Source organism: Hemitrygon akajei, chromosome 21 (assembly GCF_048418815.1).
Source record: "Hemitrygon akajei chromosome 21, sHemAka1.3, whole genome shotgun sequence".
Lineage (NCBI taxonomy): Eukaryota > Metazoa > Chordata > Chondrichthyes > Myliobatiformes > Dasyatidae > Hemitrygon > Hemitrygon akajei.
The window spans coordinates 18,910,207-18,936,967 of record NC_133144.1 but is presented as its reverse complement, the minus strand read 5'-3'; the positions used below and the strand labels follow the sequence as shown (position 1 = coordinate 18,936,967).

The 26,761-nt window shown below is 39.8% G+C and overlaps 1 protein-coding gene across 3 annotated transcripts in view; it reads left to right on the top strand.

The window, feature by feature from the left end:
* The window catches only part of LOC140714129 (zinc finger protein 609-like), a 231,035-nt gene that overhangs the window by 43,080 nt on the left and 161,194 nt on the right, over window positions 1–26,761 (top strand). The gene's annotated exons all lie outside the window — the stretch shown is intronic.

Below are 26,761 nucleotides of genomic sequence, written 5' to 3'. Positions count from 1 at the left end.
TACTTCCTCCCAAGCCACTATGTTCATGAACACATTTCACAAAGCATCTCCTATCTCACATGAGGTAGAGTCTGTAGGTCCCATGTTAGCCTCATCAATCACTTTGGAACCCACAGAACTGGTGGGAACAAGTTATCTTTGATGCAATGGGGTTGAAGAAGATGGAGGAGCAATTGCTGAATGAAATCCTCCAGAAAGGGTGTTTGCACTTCTGTGGTTTCACTGTTGACTGGATTCACAAAACTTTATAGGTGATTCCAAGCTTGGTTAGAGGATGGAGGGCCGATGCAATTTGGAGGGGAACTGGAATTGGAATATAAAGTACCAAATATATTGGTTGGTGAGTATGCTAGATGAACTGCAGTAAAACGATGTTGTTAAAATAGCTGTTGGAAAAGTAGAAATAATTCTGGTGTTATTTGTGGATTTGGCACTTGGTAATCTGTCGCAGTAAGACAGCAAGAACCCAGGAAATAGTCAGTCGTAAGAGGACACAGACTGGAAGAAGTCATTTGTACACCATCAGTTCAGACTGTTAGTATACATAGGTGAGCTTTGGACTAATCTACTTTGCATGCCTCAATCAGACTTTCAAAACAGGCAACCTGTTTGAACTTTGTTATGCAAAGAGATTAGGTGGACAGAGGAAAAAATTCAAAGTCATTTTGAAGAACTGCAGCATCCCCATCGATTTGTGGCTTATGACGACTCAAAGTGGAGGAAGAATATTTGTGGTGGTGTTGTGAACCTGGAGGCTGTGTATTGGGAACAAGGGAAACCTTTTGTAAATGGTGACAGGAGTGCCCCACCTTGCAGGTTACCTAGCCACCCGTCCTTTTGGCTGCTATTTCCCCCAAATGTGCAACAGTCCAAGGTGCCCACTTTGGTTTCAACTGCCATCATAGAACCCAGAAAGGGGAGTTGGAAGCAAGTCTTCCTCAATCCCAAAGGAATACTAAAGAAGTTGTTTTTGATTTCTGTCTTTCTTTGGTATGAATGTCATTGTTCCTTCAGTCTTTCCTCATATCTTGCTTCTGATATTCACATTTTTCACTCTGTACTATTTCAATACCATTCACGAGGTGCTGAATAGCACTATTAAATGTAAAAGTGTGATCATTTGTAATCTCCAAACACCCCAAATGCGTTTTTTTCTCTCTGGTTCAGTTACTATTCTAATGAAAGAAGTGAGCAAATTAGCACAAAGAACAATCGCCATGCAATTTGTGGTGTTAGTTGAGAAGATAAATGCTAATCTGGACACCATATCAGCCTTTTCTGAATAGCGTCATAGGATCTATTGATATCTGTCTCAGAAGGCAGTAGGGACATTGGTTTAATGATTCTCCTTTAAGCCACACCTCTAACAATATAATAACTCTCATTCTTGTACTGAAAGGAGTGACAGCCTAGATAGTATGCTTGTGAATCTGGGTTGGAACTTGAACTCAGTGTTATCAATGAATCAAGGTAGACATTTTTATGCAATTCTTTGCATGTTTGCATTTTAACTTGTATCTCTCCAGATATTGCTCATGAGTGTTTATATAGGCCTGTTACTAAAGGAATTGGGAATTGGTCCCCAAACTACCTCTTTTTTTTTGTAATTTATTTTTTATTGAAGTTCATCATCACACTACCTCTTCAAAAGTCCTTTTCATTGTGGTCAGTGAAAAGGTAGGTATAACTGGCTGAAACCTTTCGGCCCCGGCCCTGGATCATAAGGACATTGTTAGAGTTGTCTTGTTATCAGTCCAAGTGTGAAATGCTTAATTCAATAAAGAACTGCTTTATGACCATGTGCAGGAATGAGTGTGGTAAGTGTTAGAATTGAAGTTGTGTGCAGTAGCTCTAATTACATTGAGAATAGTTTGATGACCATACTCCTAGCAAATCTGAATTCTCAGTGGATGATAAATAACCCTGCACCTCTTCAGACAAGAAAAAATCTGCAAGATGCTGGAAATCCAAACAACACACGCAAAATGCTGAAGTTCCTTCTGCATCTCAGAGTTTAATTTGAAAATTTAATAATGATGTTGTAAGCTGTTGCAAGACAATTATGAAGTAAAGTTTTGCTGAAACCCTAATGTGCGATAGTGTTTCCTAATATTTGATATGAAGCTTATACATTAAGTAAGTCATTCACATTATTTACAATATCTCTGTAATGCTACAGATGGACTGGAAATTGGAAATGTGCATGTTGCTTCCTTATGGTAATTCCCGGTGGACTCTCAGAGTAGTGCAGCTTGAGAATGGACCATTTGGCCCATCCTATCCACACTGACCACTGGGACCAATCCATAATTAATCTAATCTTCCAGTACTTGGCCCGTAGTCTTGTATGCCTGAGGGATTCAATGCTTAAATACTTCTTGCTTCAATTTATTACAAACAAGATATCTGATTCACAGAATGAATAATTGGCATTCTGGGACATAGCAGCATGAAAAACTTAAGAGTTAAAATTAGATTACCAATGGCAGTTTGTTTAATTGCAGTAGTCTAGTTGATATAACTAAGGTCAAATATGCTGCACTCTGTAATGAATCCACTTTTATCTTAAGTGTGATAATTTAAGACTGGGCTTATTTTTCAGCTAAATGGGGTGCAGTGAAAACACTAACTAAACTGTGGGCAAATGACTCCCATAATCTTTAAACTTGTTTTGCATCTTTTACCAAAGTACAAAATCTGTTGCAAGACATTTTGTCACATACTAATAGGTCAGAATCTCTCAGTTAAATCATTGAGATGCAGTAAGGGAAGGAATGGAATGAGGAAGAGAGAGAGGCTGCACATTTCCAGTGATCGAATCTGGAAATAAATCTGTGGAAACTCCCCGTAGACAGAAATAAGTGTTATGCCGAGGTTCCTGAGGAAAAATTGTTCTTCTGCAGCTGAATAAATAACATTGTTAACTTAAAATCTTTTGCATGTGTGTCCATAACAGAGCTGTTCCAATTGTCTTTCTACTTCATGTTCCCATTTACTCAGGCCAAGAAATACTAGCTGAGTTTAGTCATTTCTTGTTTGTATGTATCTTGCCTTCTTCGTGAACTTTCTGTCCAAGTGTAGTCCATTGAATAACATTTTTGTTTAAGAGCATAAATTTGTCCATGAACACTACCTCACTATTTTGTTCTCTTTTTGCGCTATGTACTTATTTTTATATATTTCTTATCGTAACTTGGCAATTTCTGTGTATTGCTTTGCAGAGTTGCTGCTATAATATAGAACAACAAATTTCACAGCATATGTCAGTGATAATAATCCTGATAAACCTAATCTTGAAACCTTAAAATTTAGCACAAAGTATCGGAGCTTCAATTCAAGTATAAGATTATAATTTTGGAATTTTTGGATTAATTTTGATATATGTAATATGGTTGAGATTATAAGCACATCTGACCATTTTTTCAGAAAATTCACTCTGGTGTTCAAATTGCCTTGTGCTTGCTGTTTAACAATAACAAAAAAATATCCATGTGACCTTCTCCATCCCTGAAGAATAATCTCGTGTGGATTTTCCTTTACAGTGGTTTCCAAGGGAGGACTGAAGTTTATAACCCCAGAAGACGTAGAACAAGAGTAGTCCACTGAGCTCCTTGAGCCGGCTTTGCCATTAATAGGATCAATACTGATCCAGCTTTCCTCAAGTCTACCTTTCCTGATTTATATTCACAACACTTGATTCTCTTACTGATTTAAAATACTTTTAGCCCAGATTTGAATATATTCAGGGATACAGCATCCACAGTTTTCTGGATCACTGTCAATCCTCTCAGACAGGGGTGTCAAACTCATTTTAGGTCACGGGCCGGATTGAGCAAAATGCAGCTTCATGCGGGCCGGATCAGTCGGACGCGTGCGAACGCAGCTTTCGTTGCCTCCGTTTTTTCAGCCTGCTCTCATGTGTCTCAGTCTCTGCTATAACTACAAAGTGTTTCACTTTACAAATTCCGTTTCTTATGAAGAAGACTGCCGAACAAGACTGCCGAATAAACACTAAAAACCCTGAAAACCTGGTACCTGAATAAACTCAGCATTAGCCATATCATACGCCATAGGTGCTTCGATTACTGGGGCCAGCTTTAATAGTAATTAGATATTATCTCGCGGGCCAAAGATAATTCCACCGCGGGCCGGATTTGGCCCGCGGGCCTTGAGTTTGACATATATGCTCTAAGAGAAGAAATTCTTCCTCATTTTAGGTCCCCCCCCACCCCTGTCTTTATTCTGAGATGATGCCCTCTCATCCTCTATTCTGCCATGGGAGGAAATATACTCCCAGTGTTTATCTGTGAAACCCTTGACTATTATTAAAAGTTTCAATAATATTACCATATAACAATTACAGCACGGAAACAGGCCACCTTGGCCTTTTTAGTCCGTGACGAACGCTTACTCTCACCTAGTCCCCCCCTACCTGCACTCAGCCCATAACCCTCCATTCCTTTCCTGTCCATATACCTATCCAATTTTTTTTAAATGACAAAATTGAACCTGCCTCTACCACTTCTACTGGAAGTACATTCCACACAGCTACCACTCTCTGAGTAAAGAAGTTCCCCCTTGTCTTACCCCTAAACTTTTGCCCCTTAACTCTCAACTCATGTTCTCTTGTTTGAATCTCACCTACTCTCAATGGAAAAAGCCTATCCATGTCAACTCTATCTATCCCCCTCATAATTTTAAATACCACTATCAAGTCCCCCTCAACCTTCTACACTCCAAAGAATAAAGACCTAACTTGTTCAACCTTTCTCTGTAACTTAGGTGCTGAAACTCAGGTAACATTCTAGTAAATCTCCTCTGTACTCTCTCGTTTTTGTTGACATATTACCTCTCATTCTTTAGAACCCTGAGTATAGACCCGCCCTGTTCAATAATTCCTCCTAAGATCATCCCAGTGAACCTTCCCTGAACTACCTCCAAAGATCATGCATCATTCTTTAAATGAGGGAAACTAAATGGTGTGAAGTACTTTGGATTTGGCCTTGCTAGTCCCTTACAGAGTTAAGGTGACTGTCTCTACCTTTATACTCCAACACACTTGAAATAAAACCTAATGCCCGATCATCTGTTGTACCTGTTTGCAAGATTTGTGTTTTGCACCCTCATGTGGTACCCTCATATTCGTTTGTGGTGGATCATTTTTCCATATTCTGGTTTCTATCTTTTTGCACAATTGCTTCACCTACCAGTATTTCTATGTAAACTGTTTGCATGTAAACGACAGGTCCTGTAATGCTTTGTAAATGGCCAGTTTTGTTGTCATAAAAAATATTTCAATGTCAAACCATATAAGCTGACTAGGAGCATTCTTGCGCAACGTGGTGCTACGGTTTGTGTATAATTTAGAACAAAAAAAAGATTTACAGCTTTTAATAGGGTAGCAGGTGGATATTGTTTGCATTTCAAATGTAGAGGTAAAGATTTGAAGATTGGCATTTTTAAAAAAATTCTGTGACACAAAAATAGTGCCTCATAACCTACTTCATTTTTCTAATGTTTTCAGTTGGTGTTCTCTCTGACATTCCTTTTCTCTTCCAAATCCTCAAAAATATGTGCTCGATTTTCTTGGAAGAAGGAACACCTACAATCAGCTTTTGTCCTGTCTCCATAGCAGTTGAGCCAATGACAGCTATAAATCATGTATTATGTAAGTTGTAGGAAAGGCACACTTGTTCTCCTATACTACTTGACCACATTTTTCTTGTGTGCCTGTCCACTATTGAACAGCTTGATGTCACCTTGTTTCATTAGAAATGAGAAAATCTGCAGATGCTGGAAATCCGAGCAACACACACAAAGTGCTGGAGGAACTCAGCAGGCCTGGCAGGATCTATGGAAAATAGTACAGTCGACATTTTGGGCCAAGACCCTTCAGCAAGACTGGAAAAAAAAGATGAGTAAAAAGGTGGGGGAGGGGAGGGAGAAGCACAAAGTGATAGGTGAAACTGGGAGGGGAAGGGGTAAAGTAAAGAGCTGGGAACTTGATGGGTGAAAGAGATTCAAGGCTGGAGAAGGGAGAATCTAACAGAGGACAGAAGGCCAGGTAAGAAAGAAAGGTGGGAGGAGATGTTTTCAGAATTTTCCCACTTGTTCAATTGGATCCTGGATTTCCTCACTTGCAGACCCCAGCCAGTTTGGATTGACAAAAACATCTCCACAATCTCCATCAGCACAGGAGCACTACAGGGATGTGTACTTAGCCCCCTTCTCTACTCGCTTTACATCCATTACTGTGTGGCTGAGCACAGCTCCAACACCATATACAAGTTTGCTGATGACACCACTGTTGTGGGCATAATCAAAAGGTGGTGATTAATCAGCATATAGGAGGGAGATTGATAATTTGGCCAAGTGTAATAACAACAACCTCTCACTCAATCTTAATAAGACAAAGGAACTGATTGTATATTTCAGGAGAGGGAAATCAGAGGTCCAGTAATCATCAGAGGGTCAGAGGTAGAAAGGGTCAGTAACTTTAAATTCATTAAGGGTGTCATTATCTCGGAGGACCTGGCCTGGACCCATTATATAAATATAACTGCAAAGAAAGCATGACAGTACCTCTACTTTCTCAGGAGTCTGCGGAGATTTGGAATATAATCAAAAACCTTGGCAACCTTCTATAGATGTGTGGTGGAAGGTGTGCTGACTGGCTGTATCAGGGCCTGGTATGGGAACACCAATGCCTTTCAGCAGAAAATCCTACAAAGGTAGTGGGTTTGGCCCAGTACATCATGGTAAAACCCTCCCAACCATTGATCACATCTACATGAAACATTGCCATAGAAAAACAGCATCCATCATCAAAGATCTGCACCACCCAGGCCATGCTCTTTTCTTGCTGCTGCTGTCAGGTACAGGTTACTAGAGCCTCAGGACTCGCACCAGCAGGTTCAAGAACAGTTACTACCCCTCAACCATCAGGCTCTTCGAACAAAAGGAGATAACTACACTTATTTAAGAACTCTTTTTTGTGTTGTTTCATGCACATTATTTATTCCTACTTACAGTAGTTATACCTGCATTTGCACAGTTTGTTGTCCATTGATTCGGTTTACAGTTTCTGTTCTATAAATTTGCTAAGTATGCCCGCAGGAAAAGAATATCCAGGTTGCATGTGGTGACATGTGATAATAAATTTTACTTTGAACTTTGATCTATTTAGCACCCCTGCTGCTCAGGAGCTCAATGTCTTATGAAGCATAACTGATTTTCCAATGTACAATGCCAAACGTTCGAGTGCCGTGGATTCTCTGCAGTAGGTTATTGGACATCGTTTTGGAGTTGATAGTTATGTGTTGATGTGCTAGTTATATTTAGAGATGTTCATTATTTTGAGTACACTGACCAATCCATCTCCCATAGATCCTATTACTAAACTGCATTATTCCATACTGTATTACAGATTGCAGCTGTTTTTACTGAATTGGTTCTGGGTAGGGCTTTACTGAATACATCCTCCATGTAGAGAATTTCTGCCATTGGGTTATCTAGGTAAAAATCAAGCAATAAGCAATATTGCTTATTGCTCAGTTGGAACTGAGGATAGTTGGTAACAGTCCTGAAGTGCAAATAGGCAACAAAGGAACTGTTACCAGTATCCTCAGTTCCAACCTCTCATGCACCTGGTGCCATGTCTGCCAAGTCTATCTCCGATACACTTTCATAAATCCTGATTTGGTTTCGTATTGCTTGCCTGATCTCCAGCACAGAATGAAAAGAATTTCTTTCAAAGTATACTTCAAAGACCAAAGATATTTCCTTTGTTCTTTTCCATGTACACTGTTCCCTCTTCACCTGCGGGAAAATAAGACTATTTATAATTGTATGAAATTTAAATCTGAGGTGAGTTATTAGTATCACTAATACCACCAATTTCCAACCCCTTATAACATACTCCTGCCTCATCATCTCCTCTAAATGTCCACATCCATGCCTTGCTACCTTAAGACTTGACTATTCCAGTGCCCTCAGTTGGCCCCACCTTCTATCCTCTGTAAACTGGAACACACCTGAAACTTTGCCACCTGTGTCCAAGTTGTACCATGTCCTGTGCCTTTCACTCTTTTTGCTTTTTTTATTTGTTTAGACCTCTGTTCCTCAGGCCACATTTTGGGCATTTTATTTCTTATCTTTTGTTCTGAAAAAAACCTCATTTAAAAACATCATCACCAAAATCAAAATATTGGCCTCCTTGTGTAGGATTCACCCCTGAGCTCAGTGAACTATAAAATCTCCCATTTTAACAGTATCTTAATATTAAAATGTTCATTCACATTTTCAATTCCTCTGTAGCTTCCCTCCAAATCTCTGTAATGTGCTTCAGCCGTTTAACCCTAGAGTTAGTTATGCTGTTCCCTTCTTGGTCATCCTCAGTTTTGATCACTGCCTTAATGGTTACCCATTCCTTGAGCTCCAGAATTTTCTCTGTCAACTTCACTATCCAGGTGGTTCTCTTTCATTATCATACTTTAAAAACCCTACTCATTTGTCTGAACATGTCTATCTGTCTTTATTTGGCCGTGTGTTCAGTGTTGTTAATGCTCCTGTGAGCTACAAGTTGAACATTGTGCTGCCTTCACCATTTAGTGTCTTTGGAGAGGGTGGGGATGAAGGCAAATCATGAAGAGGAAAAAAATAAAACAAAGGAAACCATCTTGCAAAACCTATTTTGTCATGAATAATTTGATTACAGGAAATGCTGTTGGGATATTTTATTATAAAAGCATTTTTTAAAGTTGTGTTGCCAGCTTTTTGAAATGCCAGTTGTTGAACGTCATGGAAAAGAAAAAAGCACTTAAGAGTTTTCAATTAACATTTGAAGTGATTTAATGGTTCCACTTTATTACAATTTACTACACTGTCCATTTCATTGCTTTCATGTGTCTTTAGTAATTTTTATTTTAAGTTTATCCATATTTTGTTCTTGTATTTTGCTGTTTTGAATACAAAATCTGAGCCAAATAAATGTGTCATGATGTAAATGAAAAGTAGTATGACACTTTTAAGTCTGTTGCCCTGTGTAATGGGCACAGGAGTATGTGGTGATCAAGACTTGTTTCTATCTGAGTAATAAGCCTCCTATAGATATGATTCTTCTGTTTCTGTTGTTTTCAGTTCTTGATCTGCTACCCCATTTAACCACCAACTGATCTGATCTGCTTGCACTGGATTTTCTTTTTCTGTACATGGTGACTGTAACAATTTGATTTGATCTTTAATTTCAAAAGTTCTATAACATTACAAAACCTCTGCAGCACAGACTCATGAGTCTTTGGCCTGACATGTTCATGCAAGTAGTTAAGGTCTTCACAAGCTTCCTTTACACCTTTTATTTGTGACCATTGGTGTATCCCTGTGCTTCTTATCTCACTTCCTCTTAGATGCAATATAAATATAACTGATGGGTCCGATTGAAGTTCTACATACCTATCACATCTACTCATCCAGTGGGAGGACATCCATTTGCTTGATGGTAGGATCTAACATAGGTGTACTAAAAATGAAGTGTTTGCAGCCATGTTCTGTCAAGTAGGTAATCTATCCCAGCTTCCTGCAGAGAAGTTAACCATCACAAAAGTCAGTTTGATCCGATAAGGTGAATTCCAGTGGGTAAGCAGAGAGTAGTTGCAATTGGTATTAAAGTGACATCTGGCAAGGTTTCATATCCAGGAGCTCTGAGAAAGTTGATGTCAATGAGCATTATGGGAAAACATTCTGATAGCTGGAACCAGTGGAAGTTGGTTGTGGTTATTCCAGGTTCTGGATATCACTGCAGGAATTCCTGCAGAGTCGTGTCCTAAGCCTAGTCAGCATCAATGACCTTACATTATCAGAAATGGGGATGATTACATATGTTCAGTTCCATTCACGACTCTTCAGCAGATTAAGTAGCCCATGCTGGCATGCAGCAAGACCTGGACAATGTTAGGATTAAAGTCATTTCACCATCGGTTAAGCACAGGTGATAGGGCACTTGACATTTGCATGGATGCATCTAACTCCAATCATCCTCGAATACCGGGACAAAGCATCTCCTTTTGGTATGTTGTCCAGCATTTATTTTCTCTACCACCATAAATAGTATCTTAACCCATGTCATATGCTGTTGTTCTTAAACTAATTGTTCTTAAACTTAAACTAATTCTTAAACTAACCCCTAGTCCCTACACACCAAGAGGTGTTCAGTTAATGGGGACATCAGCACCTTCACACATTCCCTTTAAGTCCCTTATCATCACAGCTTGGAAATTCATTGCCATTCCTTCATTGTGACTGAGTCTAGGCCCTGAAATACCCTCCCTATCAGGGCTGTGGGAAAACCTTCACCAGCAAACCTTGAGGAAGGTGGCTCAAAGGCAGTGTGGGTGGACACTAAGGCGATATCCAGATTCCAATGAACAAAGTCAGCAAGTCTGCCAATTTTGGTAACTCAATACTCTTGAGCCTGGATGATGCTGCAAGGTTAAAGTGAGGTGTGAATGGTTGTGACTTTACCTCTTGTAACTCTTGACCCAATTATATTCCTGAAGGATGCAACTCTCAAAGAATGCCAGATACCAGACTGAAGACTTAAAAAGCAGCTTTCCCTTTTTATTACTTTGTGTCAGATTAATTACCTTAAAATAGGTTACAGTGGTATAGAAAGTCAGAATTATTTTGTCTTGCAATATGTGCTTCGACATGCTATAAAATGTAATAATTTTGTAGCCACATTTCAATAGTGTTTGCAGGGAAATTGTTGATTATGTATTGAGAGTGAAAGTATATTAATGAGAAGTGTAGACAACCAACTGGGTAAACAGGAAAGATTATCTGCAGACGACAGAGGTTTTGTGAAGGAGGAACCTTTGAGTCCAGGGCAGGTGTGGTCAACAGTCTAAACCACAGTAATCTCATTTTAGACTTCTTGATGAGTTTGGGTTGTGGTATCAGTTAGTGTAAAGAATAACAGAGAACTACAGCTTCACTAAATTTTTTGCTATAGGAAGCCCTTTGAAATGAATTTGACCAAAGAATGCATTTGTAGTGATGGCATCCTATGCTAATATTCTTTGTAGAATATCATATGAAGACCCTGCTTGCTCCCACTTTGCCAAGATATGAACAATATAGTTACAGTAAAGAAATGCTGTTATCCCAGAATGGGGATCAGACACTGACTTCCTGTGTGTTGCATTTAAAATTTGTTCCAACAGCAGGTCAGATACAGCCCATGTGGTCTTTAAGCTTAACCAAAAAAAATCTTATGTGCCTGTTTTATTTATTGAGCTGATCTTGATGGGGATGGGAACTTGGCTCTTAAGAGCAGTGCTGTGTAAACTTTGACATATTATTGGCCCTCTTGAGATAGGCTGCTTGATTCTTGCCTTTTTGTATACTGTAATTTCATACAGGTACCCCTGCTGTTTCCTCCCTGATTGAATCCAAGTATTTTTAAAAGTAATTTTATGGATGACCACCACTTTGCAAAGCGCAAGTCATAATGCAATGATGAGATGTGCGCAATATGTAGCTGCAGTGTAGGCCTTCAGTGTGTAAGGTAATGTTGCTGTAGCCGCAGGTTTCTAACTTTTTTAAACCTCTTACCCCTATTTCTCTATATTATATGAAGGTAGCTGGATATTTCACCGCTAAATGACATCATTTTGAGAGCCACACCACCAAGAAGCTGCAGAGGGTTGTAAATCTAGTCAACTCCATCTTGGGTACTAGCCTACAAAGTACCCAGGACATCTTCAAGGAGAGGCGTCCATTATTAAGGACCTCCAGCACTGAGGGCATGCCCTTTTCTCACTGTTCCCATCAGGTAGGAGGTACAGAAGCCTGAAGGCACACACTCAGCGATTCAGGAACAGCTTCTTCCCCTCTGTCATCCGATTCCTAAATGGACATTGAACCCTTGAACACTACCTCACTTTTAAAAATATATATTATTTCTGTTTTTGCATGATTTTTAATCTATTCAATATACATATACTGTAATTGATTTGTTATTATTTTTATTATTTTTCTTATATATAATGCATTGCATTGAACTGCTGCCGCTAAGTTAACAGATTTCATGACACATGCCAGTGATAATAAACCTGATTCTGACAACCTGATACTATTGCAGATACCCATATAATTTCATAAGGAGGCATTGTCAAGCTGTGCGTTTACAGACTATTGTTTGAGCTATGGTATACTGATTCTGTTTAGGGTTTGTCGGGTAAATCAGGTGTCATTGTGCAGGTGCATTCATGATCTCTCTTCTAGATTTGATAGCTGCCTTGTAAATGGCAACAGTTACTAGGTATTCTCAGTTGAACAGAGTGAATCACCCCTCCTACCTACTATTTGTCAATAGTTGATCAATTGCACTTAGTGACTAGTCTGCAGATATCCTCCAGTCTGATTGCAGTTTTCTGTGAAGTTTTCAGTGTTATTGGCTTTCTGCTTTACAAACATATACTGGCTTGTTAGCTGAGTAAATAAACTTCATTTATGGTAAAATACATTGATACCATCAGTACCACCCTGCCTTATCTCCAGTAATGTGGTGCAGGCAGTATTGTCTGTGGAGAAAACTGTCTAAATATGGCTTTAAAATCGGTTGTATTTTGTCCTTAGTCATAGGATTCATGTTCACTGGTATGCTGTTTGTATTTGTTCCTCTCCTCATGAATTCAAATTACCCAGTGGCTTTTTATTGTAGCTTTAGTTTCACTTTAATTGGCTTTCCATTCTGTGATTTTGAAGTCTTGAGTATAATTTCATAACAGTAGCTTACTGAATAGGATGGAGGGAAGTAAGTAGAAAATATAGAGTTTGAATTTGACACAACCGGACCAAAGTTGTCTGTGTGATAACAAACTAGGTTCAGAGTCAGAGTAACAAAGCACAGAAATAGCCCCTTTGGCCTAGCTGGTCATTGTTGACCACAGCATCCTCTCTGCAAGTCTTAGTTGCCCGTGTTTGGCCTAACATCCTCCAAGCTGTGTAGCAATCCAAATGCCTGTTAAATGCTGAAGGTGTACCTGCCTTGACCACTTCCTCTTTTAAAAATAACACATGCTTATGGGTTACCATAACTTTCTAGGCTTTTGCTGAATCCTGCATATCGTACCGACTTCCATCACCCCTTCCCCTTGACCTTAATTGTGTATATAGGGTAGAGTAGACCCACCAAATGCTGTGCTTTCTTCAGTATAATGCAGAGTTTGGAAGCACTGGGGAAAATGCTAAAATATTTATGATTTTATACCAGTAAATGATTGAACTGGTTGATGTTCTTTTCCTTTAAAAGGGAGGTCACTTGATTAAGGTCTTCAAAATCATGGGGCAATTTTGTAGAAATATACTTCCATTTCTCAGAGAGCTCAAAATCATGGACTATGAATTTATGGTAGTCAATAATAGATCTAAGAAAAGCCAAGAGTGACCTCTTTATCAGACTGTAGAATAAGTCATTACTGCCTTCTCTGTGTTGAGATGATTGACACTGGACCCATTTGACAACTTTATATGTGAATTACTACCACCATTGTATTTGGTTGGATACAGTCTGGTACTTAAGGTATAAATGCCCAGTTAACTGTATCTCATCTGGTATTTGATTACCTGTCAAAACACGGGTATTGTTCTCAGGCAACTGGAAATTCAGGGACCACTGAGCTGAAAAGAATATGTGCAAGTTTGAACCTCTGGTGGATGACTGACCATTCCTTTGTCTATTTATTCATTTTGGTGCTGAATTACAATTAATTTGATTTTTTTTCCTCTTTAGTTTGGTATGAATTTGAGCTTTTTGTTGTGGTTTGATGAGATGAGATGGTGGTGATGGTAGAAAGACCTGGTGTTGCAGGTGTTAGAGAAGTGGGAGAAGTGATGAAATGACAAATGAGAATTTCCTTTATTATTCAGGGCCTTCCTTCCCATCCATTCGTCATGGAGGGGAATCTGCAAATTTCATAAGCATGTATTCAAGCACCATCATGCTTTCTGTAAGGAAATATTCTGAGATGTGTGATACTATTTCATGATGGGACTAGATTTCTGCTTTGCAGTTTGGTGCTCTTATCAGTGGAACTCTGCTTTTCTACACTCATCTGCCATTCTACCTTTGGTGAGCCCTGCATTAAGTGAAATTGGAGGACAAGGATGAAGAAGCATATCGGCAGCTACACATCTAACTTCAAGTTCTGTGCTTTATATTGATTGGATAGTGGGGGTTAGATTTCTGGAAGCATTTGAAGTGCCGATAGATAATTTTTAAAAGTTAAGAATTAAGGGCAATGGGGAACTGACACAGAAGTGTTGATGTCTGGGGCACAAATGCCATTATTGTATTGAATGGCAGTCCAGGCCTAAGGAGGAAGGTAGCGTATTCCTGCTCAGTTTTTTTTTGGTGTGCTTTTGTGTTTGTGGTACAGTTTTTGCGAATTTTTATATTTATTTTTACCTTAAGGTTTATGACACTCCCTTTCCTCTGCCCCCCTCCCGGCCACCCTTCCCCCTTCAGTCCCCTCTCGTGCCCCGTTTCCTCCTTCCCTCCTCTCCCCCTCCCTCCCCTCTCGCCCTCCTCTCCCCCCACAACTTCAAAGTAATTTTATGTGCTTTTGCAAAATGCGTTTAAATTCATGTTCCAAGTTCATTGTTGTCATAGGGTACATATACAGGGTATAAATGCCATGAAAATTAGCTGTCTGTAGCAGTACAGTACATGTTGAGCACAAACATAAGTTAACATAAATTATACATTATACAAAACTTGCATGTTATATACACTGTACATAGCAATAAGATTTTCTACTAGCAAGATTCTAAAGGTACTAAAAAAAACTCATTGTTGGGAGTTAGGGGATAAATCCCATTCGAACATAGAATAGTACAGCACATTACAGGCCCTTCGGCCCACAATATTGTGCAGACCCTCAAACCCTGCTTCCCATAAAACCCCCCACCTTAAGTTCCTCCATATTACCTGTCTAGTAGTCTCTTAAACTTCACTAGTGTATCTGCCTCCACCACTGACTCAGGCAGTGCATTCCACGCACCAACCACTCTCTGAGTGAAAAATCTTCCTCTAATATCCCCCTTGAACTTCCCTCCCCTTACGTTAAAGTCATGTCCTCTCGTACTGAGCAGTGGTGCCCTGGGAAAGAGGCGCTGGCTATCCACTCTATCTATTCCTCTTAATATCTTGTACACCTCTATCATGTCTCCTCTCATTCTCCTTCTTTCCAAACAGTAAAGCCCTAGCTCCCTTAATCTCTGATCATAATCCATACTCTCTAAAGTAGGCAGCATCCTGGTAAATCTCCTCTGTACCCTTTCCAATGCTTCCACATCCTTCCTATAGTGAGGCGACCAGAACTGGACACAGTACTCCAAGTGTGGCCTAACTAGAGTTTTATAGAGCTGCATCGTTACATCACATCTCTTAAACTGTATCCCTCGACTTATGAAAGCTAACACCCCATAAGCTTTCTTAACTACCCTATCTACCTGTGAGGCAACTTTCAGGGATCTGTGGACATGTACCCCCAGATCCCTCTGCTCCTCCACACTCCCAAGTATCCTGCCATTTACTTTGTACTCTGCGTTGGAGTTTGTCCTTCCAAAGTGTACCACCTCACACTTCTCCGGGTTGAACTCCATCTGCCACTTCTCAGCCCACTTCTGCATTCTATCAATGTCTCTCTGCAGTCTTCGACAATCCTCTACACTATCTACAACACCACCAACCTTTGTGTTGTCTGCAAACTTGCCAACCCACCCTTCTACCCTCACATCCAGGTCGTTAATAAAAATCACAACAAGTAGAGGTTCATAGAACAGGTCCTCGTGGGACACCGCTAGTCACAACCCTCCAATCTGAATGTACTCCCTCCACCACGACCCTCTGCCTTTTGCAGGCAAGCCAATTCTGAGTCCACCTGGCCAAACTTCCCTGGATCTCATGCCTTCTGACTTTCTGAATAAGCCTACCATGTGGAACCTTGTCAAATGCCATACTAAAATCTATGTAGATGACATCCACTGCACTACCCTCATCTATATGCCTGGTCACTCCTCAAAGAACTCTATCAGGCTTGTTAGACACAATCTGCCCTTCACAAAGCCATGCTGACTGTCCCTGATCAAACCATGATTCTCTAAATGCCCATAGATCCTATCTCTAAGAATCTTTTCCAACAGCTTTCCCACCACAGGACGTAAGGCTCACTGGTCTATAATTACCCGGACTATCCCTACTACCTTTTTTGAACAAGGGGACAACATTCGCCTCCCTCCAATCCTCCGGTACCATTCCTGTGGACAACAAGGACATAAAGATCCTAGCCAGAGGCTCAACAATCTCTTCCCTCGCCTTGTGGAGCAGCCTGGGAATGTTCTGTCAGTCCCCGGGGACTTATCCGTCCTAATGTATTTTAACAACTCCAACACCTCCTCTCCCTTAATATCAACATGTTCCAGAACATCAACCTCACTCATATTGTCCTCACCGTCATCAAGTTCCCTCTCATCGGTGAATACCGAAGAGAAGTCTTCATTGAGGACCTCGCTCACTTCCACAGCCTCCAGGCACATCTTCCCACTTTTATCTCTAATCGGTCCTACCTTCACTCCTGTCATCCTTTTGTTCTTCACATAATTGAAGAATGCCTTGGGGTTTTCCTTTCCCCTACTCGCCAAGTCCTTCTCATGCCTCCTTCTTGCTCTTCTCAGCCACTTCTTAAGCTCCCTTCTTGCCACCCTATATTCCTCAATAGACCCATCTGATCCTTGCTTCCTAAACCTCATGTATGCTGCCTTCTCCCACCTGACTAGATTTTCCACCTCACTTATCACCCATGGTTGCTTCACCCTACCATTCTTTATCTTCCTCACTGGGACAAATTTATCCCTAACATCCTGCGAGAGATCCTTAAACATTGACTACATTTCCATAGTACATTTCCCTGCAAAAACATCATCCCAATTCACACCCACAAGTTCTAGCCTTATAGCCTCATAATTTGCCCTTTCCCAATTAAAAATTTTCCTGTCCTCTCTGATTCTGTCCTTTTTCATGATAATGCTAAAGGCCAGGGAGCGGTGATCACTGTCCCCCAGATGCTCTCCCACTGACAGATCTGTGACCTGACCCCATTTTGTTACCTAATACTAGATCTAGTATGGCATTTCCCCTAGTTGGTCTGTCAACATACTGTGACAGGAATCCGTCCTGGACACACTTAACAAACTTTGCCCCATCTAAACCCTTGGAACTAATCAGGTGTCAATCAATATTAGGGAAGTTAAAGTCACCCATGATAACAACCCTGTTATTTTTGCACCTTTCTAAAATCTGCCTCCCAATCTGCTCCTCCTTACATAATCCTGCATTTTGTAAAGGTGCCACATTTTGCTTTTTATTCTTTTCTACTTTTCACCTTCAGCTTTTGAAGAATAAAGTGTTAAGTAGAATAAGGTTTTGTTGTGAAACTGAGAAGATCATAGTAGAAGCAGGAATGGACCGTATAGTTCCATATGTCTGTTCTGCCATTCAATAAAGTTGCACCTCTTTTTTTTGTCTTGCTGCTTCTTTCTTATACAAACCCAATATCCTTTGATTCAATTAACCAAAAATCTATCCACCTTTTCCTTGACTACACTTGGCACTGAACACTCTTGGGTGGAGAATTCCAGGTAAAGAAAGTGAGGGGAAACGTTCTCCTGCAGCAGCTGCTCTGTCATGCCATAGATGCACTAATGACATCAACTCTCATCTTTGAAAACATAGAGAGAAGGTTCAATCGTTTAATCATCTTTCCCATGACAGTTCTTCACCACCTCCTTCGCCCTAGCCCATCCCAGGAATGAATCTGATTACCCTAAATTTCACTGACTGTCACAAGAATATGTTGCCTTTAGAAGACAATACCTGTATTCAATAGTCCAGGTGTAGTCTCACCAGGCCATTGTATGATTGCAGTATAGCATGTTTACTATTGTAATGAATTCCTTGCAATAAATTAAAATTTAAAAAAACTGCAGATAGAAATCTGAAATAAAAACAGAAACAGAGGTTCCTCTAAATCTCACCAGTTAAAAAATACTTTTATTTTCTATCAAAGTGTTTCTCCATAGGTTGGTAGGTAGTGTGATCACTCAAGTTGAATGATGTTCTCTCAAGGGGTTATTCCTTCAATGGAGAGTGTCTGTGCATGGCTTTGTTTAATGTGGAGAGGCTGTTTCATGGGCAGCCACATACAGTCCTTGACAGATTGTGGTCAGGGTCCAGTGGCAGGGTGTGCAAGATTACTAGGTACCCTTCAGCGCTGCAGCCTTCCTTTGCCTTCACTGCTGTTGTGATGTGTCATCGTCTTCCTCCAGCTCTATCCTTGAGGTCTTGGATTGTTCTTTCATTGGAACCCTATGGGAAGTACGTTCCAGATAGCATTGCTCTAAGAACTTACAAGGTGACAATCCTCAGAGAGGATTTTTTCAATAATGTACTTCCATCTGGTATGTTTATGCCCATTTATTTACCTATCTATGTCCTCTTGAACCCTTTCTGCATCCTCCTCTCAACTCTCATAACCGTTCAGTTTGTACCATGAGCAAAGTTGGAGTATTGCATAGATATAAATAGTGAACTGATTCCTGCTGTACCCCACTTGCTCACAGACATCAAACCTCATCAAAGAGTGATTTATTCTCACAGCCTGTCTTAAATTCACTCCAGAATGTTTACCCCCCCCCCCATCCCATGTGTTCTAAATATTTTTAATGATCTTTTGTGTGGCACTTCATCAAAGAACATCTGCAAATCCAGATGTACCATATCTGCTGATTTACCCTGTACCTGTTCTGCTTGTTACGGCCTTAAAAGTTTTAACAGATTTGTCAAACACAATATTCCTTTCATAAATTTGTGTTGATTCTGTCCAGTCTACTATTGTTTTCTGAGGGCCCTGTTATCACTTCCTTAGTGACAGGTTCTAGCATTTTCATGCTGATTGGTTCTTCCCCCTCACAAATAATGAGATTATGTTTGCTACCTTGCAGCGTGTGGGAGCCCTGCTAGAAACTGGATTCAGCTTTCAGTCCTTATGACCATAAGACATGGGAGTAGAATTAGGCTATTCGGCCCATTAAGTCTGATCTGCCATTCTGTCATTGTTGACTTATTATCCACCCCAACCTCATACTGCTCCCTTTTTCCCATGACTTTCGACACCCTTGTGAATCTAATATCCTCCATTGATATGTACGCAATGACTTGGCCTTCACAGCTGTCTGTGGTAAAGAATTCCACAGCTTGACCACCCACTGGCTAAAGAAATTCCTCATCATGCCTGTTCTAAAGAGATGTCTGTCTGTTCTGAGACTATATCCTCTGGTCCTGTACTCCCCCACTGGAGGAAGCATCTTCTCAACATCCACTCTATCTAGGCCTTTCAATAATTGACAGGTGTCAATGAGATCCACTCCTCATTCTTCTAAACTCCAGCGAGTACAGGCCTAGAGACATCAACTGCCAGAGTACAGTCACATTAATTTCTTTCCATGAATGATAATTTCCTTCTAATCCTTATTCTTTGTAGATCTGTTGTTCTTCATTACATATTTTTGTGTCTTCTGTGAAGATGAACAGGTGTTTATTAATTTCTCTGGCATTTCTGTCTTTCCCAATATAACTTCATCTGTTTCTGTCTTTAAGTAACTCATCAATGTTACTCTTGTTTATCTTACATACCTCTAGAATCTGTTACAATCTGTTCTCATGAAATTACTGTCACATTCTAAATTCCCCTTTCTGAATGCTTGGAATGTTCATAAATCTCAGGCTTGCTGCTCTTTTTAGTGGCATTATAAGTCTTTCCCTTGATCTACTGTTATCTTTAATTTTTGCCCATAGCCATAGTTGGTTCACTTCTCATGCTGGATTATAGTGCCTGTGGGGGAAATGTATTTGCTCTGTTATTTTAATTATTTAAATATAGGCCAATATTGACCACTGTCTGACTAGTTACTATTGTTTTCTATTCTACAAATGCTAGACACTCATAGCTTGGTGGTTGCATTGCTTAGATCAGTGATTCACAATCTTTTTCTGCTCGTGGTCCACTTGTGACTTTCAGTTACCTCTGCGCCCCTCCCCCCCTATAGTCTGTTGGTTGCCAAAGGTTTTTTGCTCAACTGTGCTAATTATTCTGACATAGTCTATTTATGTTTTAACTGGTTATAGATATATGTTATATATTATAATGTTATAGGTGTATGTGAAAAGTAAAACTATTTGAAAGCTCTGAATAGGATGCATTATTTATAACATATATTCTAACCAACAACGAAAAGCGCTTAGTTTTGTTAATTTGGTTATTTAGTGAGATCCTTGCAACTTGGTTAAAGATATTCTCAGATCAGCTATTCACAATACAGTTACAAGCTTTTGATAGCAGGTGAAGAGTTTGACTAAACCCACATTCAACTAGATAAGAGGTGTGAAATCCAAATAAAAGCAGCTTTACTTTCTCTCGGAGCGGTGGAAATTTATTTTGAAAATCACATCCAGAGATTTTACTTGCTGCATTTGAATTGAGGGTGTCTTTGCAGCTCAATAAGATATTCTTGCAATGTGGTGTCAGTGTCATTCACATTCACCCCAAATTGATCCACCGCCCAACCTGAAATATGCATCTCCAGCAGGTCTCGGAACCAAAATTCCATATCAGTGTGCAGTTGTTTCAAATGATCAGGATATTAAATCAGATCATCATCTTGGAATTCTTTAAGAGTGGCCAGTGAAGGAAATTGCATAAACTCGCAACATCCGATATTGTTGCTGAGAAGTTTTTTCCCAAGGAAAGTGGTAATGGCCTCTGTGCATGATATGAGATTGCAGTATTGTTTCTTGTTATTGTTTGTTTGATAAATTCAGGTTTTAAACTGTATTTGACAGGTACAATATGTCAGACAGCCGTGATAATTTGTTCTTCAAGTTGCATGGAGATATTTTAGTAATATTTAATTAAAGCAGTAATTTTACCATGAACCATTCAGAAATTCTTGTGCCCCCCCCCCCGGTTCTTTGTATTTTACTTGGTGGCTCCTGTGAAATCCAGTATGGCCCACATTGTTAACACTGGACAACAAAGATCTTGCTTCCTGAAAACTTTTGGGTGTTCTTATGGATTTTGGCTGCTGATCATGAAAATCACCATGAAATGTCCCTATCCCACGCCATTTTTAAAAAAATTGGGCTATGTTTGTTATTTTAATTCATAATTGAAGTCAATTAAAGTGTTGCCCACAGTGCAAACTGAGAAGTTTTCTATCTTGTCCAGGTATGCCTGGGTATACTTTGGCAGGGTTGATGCTGCATGGGAGGACAGGCATCAAGCATCACGCACACACTGTAATGTGCATTGTGTTTACAGATATATCGGTTTGCAATCACATGGATGTCTGTGCTCTACGTGCATAGCATATTGTGTGTAATTATAAAGTAATTATATTTTTTAGGAACATTTGTGATAGCAAAATGTCTTGGCAATGTTGCAACAGCCGTGGTACTTTGTTATATTTATGACGAGTATATGCTTAAATCTCAAAGACGGAACGTGACTCCTCTTATTAAGAAGTCTATCAGTTCTACTTTGGGTGTAAAATTGGTGACCAAGACAAAGACTAGGCTCTTCACATTTGTTGTTGTGCAACGTGTGCTGTTGATCTTAGAGCTTGGCTTAGAGGTACTTGGAAATCAATGCCATTTGCTGTCCTAATGATATGGTGAGAGAAGGAACATGTAACAGACTGCTACTTCTGTCTGACTAGTGTGTTTAGTTTCTCTGCTAAAAACAAGAAATCTACTGAGTATCCCAATCTCCCTTCTGCCATGAGATCTGTGCTGCATGATGATAATATTCCAGTACTGAAGCCACCAGAAACATGGAGTCTAGAGGATGCAGATGAAGGTGCCATGATGCACAAGCCAGGAATGGAAAACGACACTGATACTGACATAAATTTTGAACCCATTATGTCCAGTGAGCCTCATCTGATAACTCAGTCTGAGTTAAATGACCTAGTCAGAGTCTTGGGGTGTGTCGAACACAATAGCAGAAAACCACATGGATGGCATTCAAGGATGTTGCTGAGAATTTTCTTTTCAACTACAGAGCACCAAACTACGTGCAGCTGGTTGACAACATGCTTCAAGCATACAAAACCATGAAGTGCAACATGTCACTAAAGATTCATTTTCTACATTTCCATTTGGACTTTCCTGCAAACCTGGCAGTGTCAATGACGAGCATGGTGAAAAGTTTCATCAGGACATTGCAGTCATGGAGAAACAGTATCAGGGCAACTGGCTGGCTGATTATTGTGACATTTAAGTGGGAAGCCTCAGACACTGAGTACTAATGAAAATCATCAACAAAACACTTTTAGCTTTGTTGAACTATTGCAAAGTGTCAACACCGTTATGCAATTAAACATAGAATATTCTATAAAAGTTAATTTCTTATTTCTCCAAACTCCTATGTGATACAAGAAGTCTGATATTATATTTATGTCCAGCTTCAAGCAGTTTATCTTAACCACAGAAGATTTCTGAGGAAGCAACACTTCTGGGGGTGGGGGGGAAATTGCTGCTCAGTGTAATCGTTGGTTTACATTCCTGATTTTGGATTGAATTAAATTACATTCATCGTTTTTGTATAAAATTTGATCATTTTTCCCTGAAAGTTCCTTAATTACTTGCTTAGTAATTAACCTATTCTTATTGCACCCTTCCTCATTAGCTTGTTCCCTGAATGCTCCCTAAAAGTAAAACAATTAAAACACCATCTTTGTGTTTGCCCCACAAATTCAGTATGAAGTTGTTACTGTGAATTTTGTTTTCTCAAGTTATATGATGATTATTTTGTTATATTGTCAGACTAATTTACTGACTCAAACTGTGTCCAGCATTACCACTGTTGGGCTTTGAGTGTACAGAATAGGTATACTCAGAATCAGGTTAATATCACTGGCATACAGTACTGCGCAAAAGATGTAGACACACTTAAAAAGATTCTGTAAAGCAAAGATGTTTTCAAAAATAATGAAATGAAAAGTTTCTAAATATCAAAAAATTACTAGAATGAGCAGAAAACTGAAAAAAAAAAATCAAAAATCAAATATTTGGTGTGATCACCCTTTGCCTTTAAAACTGCATCAATTCTCTCAGGTTCACTTGTGCAGTTTTGTAAGAAACTTGGCTGTTAGGTTGTTCTAAACATCTTGGAGAACTTGCCAGTTTGTCTTCAGACTTTGGCTATCTCACTTGCTTTTTTCTGCCCAGGCAGCATCAATGATGTTGAGATCAGGCCTCTGTGGAGGCCATACCATCAGTTGTGAAACATCTTGTTCTTCTTTTCGCTGAAGACGGTTCTTTATGACCTTGGCTGTGTATTTAGGGGTATTGTTCTGTTACAGAATGAAGTTGGGACTGATCAGCTGCAGCTCTGATGGTATTGCATGATGGCTGACAATCTGCTTGTACTTTTCAGCATTGAGAATTCCAATAATTCTGACCACATCACTAACTCCATTTGCAGAAATGCTGTCTCAAACCTGTTGGAAACCTCTGATGTGCTTCACTGTGGATTGCGGACAGTCAACTATGTAGCACTCTCCAGCTCTTCTATGGGCAAACTTCCCTGTTTGTGCCATAAATTTCACACTTTCACTTGTCAGTCCAGAGGACTCGTTGCCATTGTTCAGCAACCCAATCCTTGTGTTTTTATGTGCAGCTGAGACTTCATTTCCACTTCGGAGTGTTACGTATTCAGGCAACAATAAATATATGTGAGTTAGGCAAGGGTTTTTGTAACAAATAACACGTTTATTAAACACTGAAAACAAACCCCCCAAAAGTAAACAAACACTAACGTAACCGGAAATCAGCTGCTGTGCGGCAGCTTAAACAGTTCTTAAAGCGATATTGCCAAAAGTTCAAAATGCTCAGTCCATTTAAAAAGGAGAGACTTTTTAAGGTGATTTAAATTCTCTTCCACGTCGTTTTCCTTCAATCCCCGGCGTCGAACTCTTCCCACGTAGAATTTTATGAAAACGTAACGGCTTAAAGGCACTGACCTTTTCTTCCACACTGTCCTCAATCTCCTGCTATCCCGCAGAGATTAACACAAGAACAGTCAACGAAATCCTTCCGAATGAGGATCACACAAGGTCGAACCCAATCCACCGTCGGAATTCGATTCTCCTGGATCTTTAACTCCCGAACTTCAAACTTCACTCTCCACTAGCAGTATTGTAAAGAAACTGCTGGCAATGACCTTTTAAACTTTAGGCATTAGATAAAACTTCATCTTTCAACTAAACTGCGTCATCACATTAAATCACGCAGTGGCATGAAGTCAACATGGCAAATCCAGCCACGAACTGCCCCTCCCCACAGGGTGGGGTCCTCCTCTTATACCCTGTAAAAAAAAACCTGTCACATGATCTCTACTGGCGGGAAAATGACGTCACTCCACCATCACAAGACCATTACCTCAAGTCCAGTATAACTTCAACCCCAGTCACGTGACAAGGGTACCACTGTCACGTGTCACGGGTACGTAACAGGAGGAATGGCTTTTTTGGCAGCAACTCTTCCATGAAGACCACTTCTGACAAGCCTTCTCTGGACTGTAGAGGGGTATACTTAGGTTCCAGTGGTTTCTGTGAGTTCAGAGCTGACAACAGTGCTGGACTTCTTTGTCAGTTTGATATATCTCTCATCTGCTGCACACAGTTTCCATAACCAACCACTGCTTTTCAGGTCTTCAACCTTGCCAGAAGAGCTTGGACAGCACATCTTGAAACTCCTGTCTGCTGTGAAATTTCTGCTTGGGAGAGACTTTCCTGATGCAGGATGACCACCTTGTGTCTTGTTGCTGTGCTCACTGTTGCTATGGTGTAAGAACTGATGATTTGAAGATTAAACTGCCTCACCCTCACTTTTTAGTTTGGTTATCCTTCCACCAGTTTATTTCCTTCTGCACAAACTTCTGATTGAGTTAATCAGTTTAGTTCATTCAACTCATTATGTCATTGATCATTAGCGCCTGCTTGTTATCTTTGTTTAATCATGCACTGGGCTATATACCTAAAAAGCAATCAAGTTTTAAGTTGAAAAGTGGTCTATTACATAAAATGTTACTTTCTTTAATGAAATACAAAAACATCTCGAACAATTAATTTTTTTGGAAATCCAAAATTTGCTCTTTTTTGCTGACACTAAACTAGAAGACAAAAATAAACATCTAAAACAAAAATTATATAAATATAGGGTACCTAAGACCTTTGCACAGTACTGTATGTCATGAAATTTGTTTTGTGGCAGCAGTACATTGCAATACAGAATATAAAACTATAATTTACAGTAAAAAAATACGTATGTATTTAAAAATTAAATAGGTAGTGCAAAAAGAGAATCATTTTTGTCTGTTGTAAGTCTGAAGCTGCAGGAGAAGAAGTTGTCCCTAAAACGTTGAGTGTATGTCTTCAGGCTTCTGTACCGCCACATTGATGGTAGCAATGAGAAGTGGGCATTCATGGTTTGATGTGGTGTGTATTCAGAAATGCTCTTTGCGCATCTCTGTTGTTGTGCATGGTTATTTGAGTTACTTCCTGTCAGCTTGTACTACTCTGGCCATTCTCCTCGGACTTCTCACTGGATGTTTTTGTTTATCACGCCATTCTCTGCAAATTCTTAGAGACTGCTGTGTTGAAAATCTCAGGAGATCAACAGTTTTTGAGATAATCAAACCACCCCGTCTGGCACCAACCATCATTCCACAGTCAAAGTCACTTGCGTCACTTTACTTTCCCATTCTGATGCCCCACTCTCACCTCCTCTCCCTTCACCCCCCGGTCTGTCTACCCCTCTCTCTTTCCTGCCTTTGTCTCATCTTTTTTATGATTTTAAAAAGCACCTTACTCCTTTACTGACTTGTTTGCATTTTCTAAAATTTAAGAATCATGAAATGCCTACTTTGTAACCACATCTCTTTAATATCTATTTATTTTTTCAGCCATCAATTTTGGTTCTTTGCAGGTAATCCTGCCAGTTGTAGGTTATCAGATTTGAGGATGGAGAAGTGCTGATCAACATACTTATTGCTAGATCCTTTGCTTCCTGCTTCTCCACAGTAGGTTGACTAAAAACAAAAATGACTTTGGGAACCTATAAACCCATATCCTTCCACTGCATTCAAAATCAAAAGAGTGCAGGCACTGGAAATCTGAACTAAGAACAGAAATCACTGGAAACTCAGGGAACCTATAAGCCCACATCCGTCTACTGCAGTCAAGATTAAAAAAGTGTCGCTACTGGAAATCTGAACCAAGGACAGAAATCACTGGAATGCTCAATAGGCCATGCAGTATCTGTGGAAAGATACTTATTCATATTTCCGATTGATGAGCTTTCAACAGAATTAAGAAACCTTGAACATTTCACACCTCAGTTGCAGAGAAGGCAATGTATAGTAAGGTGGGACCAAGGGAGACTGACACAGGGATGATGAGTTGACTGAGGGATGATGGAAGGAAGTTTGTTAATAATAATGGGTCCAGTTGGAGGACATAAATCAGAAGGAGTTGATTGAAGGCAGGAGGGAAGTAACCGCTGGAGTAGTGTTGGCAATCTTTTGAAAACTTGTACAAATTGCGTTTCCAGTTTTATTTATTCTATCTCTCTTATTTTGTT